The following is a 5948-nucleotide window of genomic DNA, read 5'->3' on the forward strand; positions in this document are numbered from 1 at the left end:
AAGATTCTCTCTACAAGATCACTCTCCTATACATTTCTGAAGAGAAGTGTAGAGAGAAAAGGAGAAGGGGTTGAAAGCCAGCTAATCTGCCCTGAATCATCCAGTAGTAAGAGTCACATACATGCATATCATTGGTTATGGATATTTAGTCAGTAGACGTGGGATGGGGAATATTGCCTCAGCAATTTCCTTGCCAAACTTGGCCTAACTTACCTTTCAAGTGTTATGTTCACCTTTACAGTTGTAATGGACTGAAGTTTGTCCCCCTCAAGTTCATATGATGAAGTCCTCACTCCCAGTGTTACTGTATTTGGAAATAGGGCCTTTAAAGGAAGTAATTTAACTTAAAAGAGGTGACAAGGTTGAGGCCCTAACCGAAATGTTCTGCTCTTAAGAGAAAGAAACACTAGAGTACCAGAGCGTGCAGGAACAGAGGAAAGGCCATGTGAGGACTCAGCAGGAAGGTGGCGGCCTGCAAGCCAGAAAGAAAGGCCTCGCCAAAAACTAATCCTGCTGGCACCTTGATCTTGGAGTTCCAGCCTCCAGCACTGTGAGAAAACAAATTTCTGTTGTTTAAGCTATACTCAGCCTGTGGTTCCCTGTTACTGCAGCCCAACAGACTAATACAACAATCCTTTGGCAAGATAAGTAAAATTATTGTTTCTTTGACACATTTCCACTCACCTATGTCCCTTCTGTACTTCCATGTGTAATTCCCTTCACTTTTCTCTTTGCTTACAGAAATCTTTCCCCATCTAACCTAAGATTTGTCTATCTGTGAAGCTTCCTGGATCATTGCAGTTCACCAAGAGCTTACTCAACATCCCTGCTATTCTATAATCTATGCTAAACTGGCTATAATCCCATAACTCCCCATGTCTACGTTTCTGCATATAAGCCTGTCTCTCTAACCAGCCTAAGCTCTTTTAGTTCATGAACTAGGTGTCAGTTCACTAAAGAGCATTTGTTAATCACTACAGGTAAAACAGACCCATAGAAATTCCAGTTTAGTAAAGGAAGGAACATCATTTGACCTTGAAGGAGGTAGAGCCTTCATTAACAGAGGCTTTTGGTAACAATACCTGTCAGCCATACCATACTATTGTCTTATTTAAGACTCAAAAACAATGCTATAAGCTATACTACTTCAGTGTGGCAGACTGTCATCTCATATACTACACCACCTCTTTTGAAATGTTTGCCAGACTAATAGAGAATATGGACCTATCATTTCTTTGCTTTGCCTTTAATGTCACTAGATTGACTTTGCAATATTAACTAACAAGTATATATTTGGGTATCAGCATTCTAAAAAACTTAGCAAAACAGAATTTAAAATAGTGGCTTCCCCAGGCATAGAACGAACTTATCCCTTAGTACAGATTTTTTTCCTCACTTGCTTGAAGGGTTTCATCACTTCACTGAAGTACCTACAAATACCTTTGTAATCATGTATTTTCAAGGTTCAAAAATCTAGTTCTTAACTGAGAACTCCCTATGGAAATGGTCACATGGTGGAATGGCTTTAACGCAGTTTAAAGCCTTTCTAACTATCTTATAGCAAAACATGCACAATGGGTTTTCAGTTTAAAGAACACTTTTCTTTAGGAAAAAAAGTCCTGTGTACAATGTGGAGTTGTAGACAATGATCCTAGGCTTAACTGAAGTCATATTTTATGTTTCCATTCAAGCCAGTTGATTTAGCTCTCTACAAGCAGAGAACTGTAAGCTGCTACGCCCTTCAGCCTAATTTTGGTGGTGTGGGCTGTAATTCTGTTGTCAGATTTACTATCAATGATAGGATAGGGCTTCCCTGGTGGTGCAGTGGTTGAGAGTCCGCCTGCCTATGCCTATTCAGGGGATGCGGGTTCGTGCCCCGGTCTGGGAAGATCCCACATGCCGCAGAGCTGCTGGGCCCGTGAGCCACAGCCGCTGAGCCACAGCAGCTGAGCCACGGCCGCTGAGCGTCGGGAGCCTGTGCTCCGCAACGGGAGAGGCCACGACAGTGAGAGGCCCGCGTACCATTAAAAAAAAAAAAAGAGGATAAAGGGGAAATTTGAGGAATTGCATCATATTTTTCACTTCCCAAGCCTTGTACCTACAAAGTTGCCTTTGATGGAAAAGACTCAAAGGCTCTTCATTACAAATAATAACGAAGGACATAATTGTAATGGTCTACTCAGGGAGATTTGGCTAAACAGCTGCTAGATTGTAAGTTCCTGCATTTTGAGTTGCATGGAAAATACAAGGCCAGTATTTTTCCTTTTCCTTAAAACGACATTCCAACTTTAACAGTTCTCTTGTTCATTTGAAATTTACCTATAAAAATCTTTCCTGAATCAGAAGACCACTTGCAAACAATTTTGAAGTCACATAGAGCTTCAGAGGCCCATTAGTTCACAACTGTGCTGTTTCTATCATGCTAGTACTTAGAGCTTTCAAAATGTGGTAACCCCATTTTCTTCCCACACCAACCCTTCCAATCCATTCAAGGCTTTCTTTGCATCTTTTTTCTGCTACTAAGACCAGTTATTGTCAGAGTTGTTGTTCCGCTCTCCGACAATGATATTTATAAGAAACAAAATATTTGTAAACAAAAATGTTGCTGTTCCTTATGCATAACCGTGAGTTTCACAGTAATTCCAAACAGCCCCAAAGATTCAGTTTTACCTGGTTGCAACACTCACGTGCTTACAAGTTGCCTCAGGACTTTGCCTATTTTACCCACATAATTGCAATTTACTCTGAAATGTTAAATAGATAAATCAATACATACCAGTTCTAGTTTAGCACTTTTCGGAGTAATAATTAACTCTTCTATAGTCACTTGGAAGAAATCTTTTTCCAGGGCAATTAGTTTATATATTACTCTAGGAGCTAATGCCCCCTCTGAAACACATCTTGGCATCTTAGTTTGGCCCTTGGTTACAACCAAGCAGCCTTATCCCTTCATAACAGATGAGAACCCTGTATGCCTCAGCTGTCCCTAATTAGGTTACTCTGTATTTCTCCAAGTGGCTGATTAAACATGACTCAGCTTTTTCCAAACTTTTTTTTTAAAGAAGAAAATGTTTTTATTAATTACCACATGAAATTGACATGACATCCTAGTAGGCTGAACTAGGATAAATAATGCTGTTATAAAATTCACATTTCTCACATCCATTTCAGAAGAAAATGTTAGGTATTAGGGCTCTTCTAGGTCTTATGGACAAATTTCAGTAAACCTTATGTTTTTTAATAGTAAACAGCAATTAACATATTTCTCAAACTGTGCTAAGAAGTAGTTAGCAAGGTAACTCTGAAATCTGTGATCACTGGCAGGATTAGGACTGTTTTGTTAAACATCAGGAAGCACATTTCTATTTTAGAAATGTTTTAGAAATGTTACTAACATAATGTTAGTGCATCTTTTTCACTGGTAAGGCAACTGCTTGCTGTGGGTACCACAATGATTAGCAAGTTTCTTAAGTAACAGATACATGATGAATCAAGACTCAAATTAGTCTCCTTTCCCAACTTTGCTCTCTTTTGGAGCAGAAACAAATAGCTTTGTCATTTGTACATAGGGAGGTTAATAGTTTGAAATTCAGTTGCTGTAATCTAACTCACAATTTAAAAGGGGACTAGATTATTACTAGGAATGTCTTTGAAATACTTCTTCTAGTTTTTAAAATAACCAGGCTTCTGAGTAACTTCTCAAACCTACCTTTCTATTTGGGTACGTGACTTGATAAACATAACACATTTGACCTGTATAGTAGTAATTTCTTCTATCACCTATATTTCACCCTCAATAATGGTTAGAGTTGTGGTTTCAAACAATTTCTACATACAAAGCATCATCTTTAAATAAGTTTCCTTTTCACTGAACTGAGATTCTTTTTCCCACTTACGTGCCTGTGAATGGTAATTTGAACATACACACACTTACTTTAGGTATGTGTATATACGTATTTTTTAAGTAAATTACTTTTACCATTAGAATAAAACTAGACTACAGGGACAACTCTGTGAAGACAGTTTGTTCTTCCTTAGAACTCCTCCTCTAGGTTGAGGAAGGCAGGTACAGTTCACTGAAGGATGTGATGAGGCTGAAGTAAGTCTTCTCATCATCTGTTAACCCCACATTGCCAGATCTCACCACCACAGCTACATGCATGTCAGCTTCCTCAGCAGCACTGGCCTCTCGGGTAACGTCCGTCAGAAACAAGTTGTTGATTGAGCACCCAATGCTGCTGGCAATCTTTCGATAACTCTCACTCTCCACTTTGTGTCCAATCTCTGTACCAAAGTGACCGTCCACAAGCTCAAGAATACCTCCCTCTGTAGAATGCCCAAATAACAGTTTCTGTGCCTCTACACTCCCTGAAGAATAGATACACACCTTCATTCCCACCTCTCTCCACCACATCTTCAAAGAACTCTGCTTTCATGCTCCCAGATTTGAATGCTGCCCTCCACATGTGGCCCTGCAGGTGTTTCAGCACCGTGGTCTTCCGGTCCAGAGATATCTGCCAGCACTCGTTAACTACCACGGCCTGGATCATCCGCTGCAGGTCACCCACCGCATTCCCGGATGCTGCTGGGATCGGAACAGCCCCATCCAGGTGGGAGTCCTCTTCAGCCCGTTTCCTCAAAAGATTGACCCCCTGCTGGCACTCCTCTTCTTCCCAATGTGTCTACAGATACTCTTTAACATTATCTTTGATGTAAGGAAATAAAATGTTCTTCACGAAAGCAATCGGGGTTGTGGTACTTTCGATACCTAACAGGATCACAGTGACTTCGGCGGGCACCGAAAGCGCACAGCCATTTCCCCACCGGCTGCTACTACGAGAATCGACCTACTGGTAGGGAGGGCGGAGGGCAGTGCCAGCTGCGCCCAGCAACCTGCTGGGCTTCCGACAGCCCCGAAAAGAGTCCCGGAGCGCACAACCGCGCGCGGCCTGATGCACGAGGCGGAGAGGACATGTCGGCACCCCTGAAAATAGAGAAACCCGCAGCACAGGGACCCTGAACTCGCAAGCTGCCCGGGGCTCAGATTCTTTTTTTTTTAAAGGAAGAATCAGACCATTTTGTCAAATTCCCCAAATTGTGCTGAACAATCTCAAGGACAGATCTGTTCAGGACCACTAAATAGATTTAATCAAAATTTATTAATCAATTTGAAGAATCTCAATTTATTGAAATATATACACAAAACATTTTTTATTTTTCCGGTAGTTGCTACCGATGGTGCTTTAAGAATTTTCTTTTATCCTTCATGGTGAGCTTCATTAACAAACGTTTAGAAACTTTCCATCACTCTGGGGGTACTTTCAGTTATTAAAACTATTTAGTACAGATTATATTTTAATTTTATATTGGATGCAAAGCCCTCCTCATTCTGCCTACCAATACCAATTTATTAGTCTTGCTAATAACTTTCTTACTCGTGAAACTTGGGCTGAGATGGAGGTAAATATGGTAGGATTTTCCCCCTCCTTGTTTACTACGCTTGCTTCTCTGGAGTTGTATCAGAGAAGGGGGAACAGCCCTTGTTAAGTTGCCTGTCCTTTCTTGTAGTTGTAATTACTATTTCCTTACATGAGCATCGTATGTACATGGTGGTAAGGTTGTTGTTCCCTTTCCATCGGTTATCAGCTCTTACTAAGCTCATTGTCTGCACGGGTAGTATATCCCAAGCATCTCACAAATGCATTTTTCATCCTGCATAAAATTCAACTTCATCTCCAGCATGAGACATGATACTGCAATCTCAGATGCAACTCATTTTTGTCCATATTGTGGCAATTTCCAGTAGCCTCCAAGCTCGTCTATTTCCAGAGTCCAACTTTGTGCCTAAGAAAAATGTGCAGAATCTCTCAACAACCCAGAAATTGCAGAAGTAGTTCTTTTCCCCTCACTGTATGACCATATCACCCATGCCACCTCTCATTAGAACT

At 40.8% G+C, this 5948-nt stretch overlaps 1 pseudogene; it reads right to left on the reverse strand.

Annotated features, from left to right (window-relative positions):
* Window positions 1-3941: 3941 nt before the first annotated feature.
* LOC132518317 (enolase-phosphatase E1-like) lies at window positions 3942-4974 on the reverse strand (annotated as a pseudogene).
* Between the last annotated feature and the right edge of the window lie 974 nt (window positions 4975-5948).

Source organism: Lagenorhynchus albirostris, chromosome 3 (genome assembly GCF_949774975.1).
Source record: "Lagenorhynchus albirostris chromosome 3, mLagAlb1.1, whole genome shotgun sequence".
Lineage (NCBI taxonomy): Eukaryota > Metazoa > Chordata > Mammalia > Artiodactyla > Delphinidae > Lagenorhynchus > Lagenorhynchus albirostris.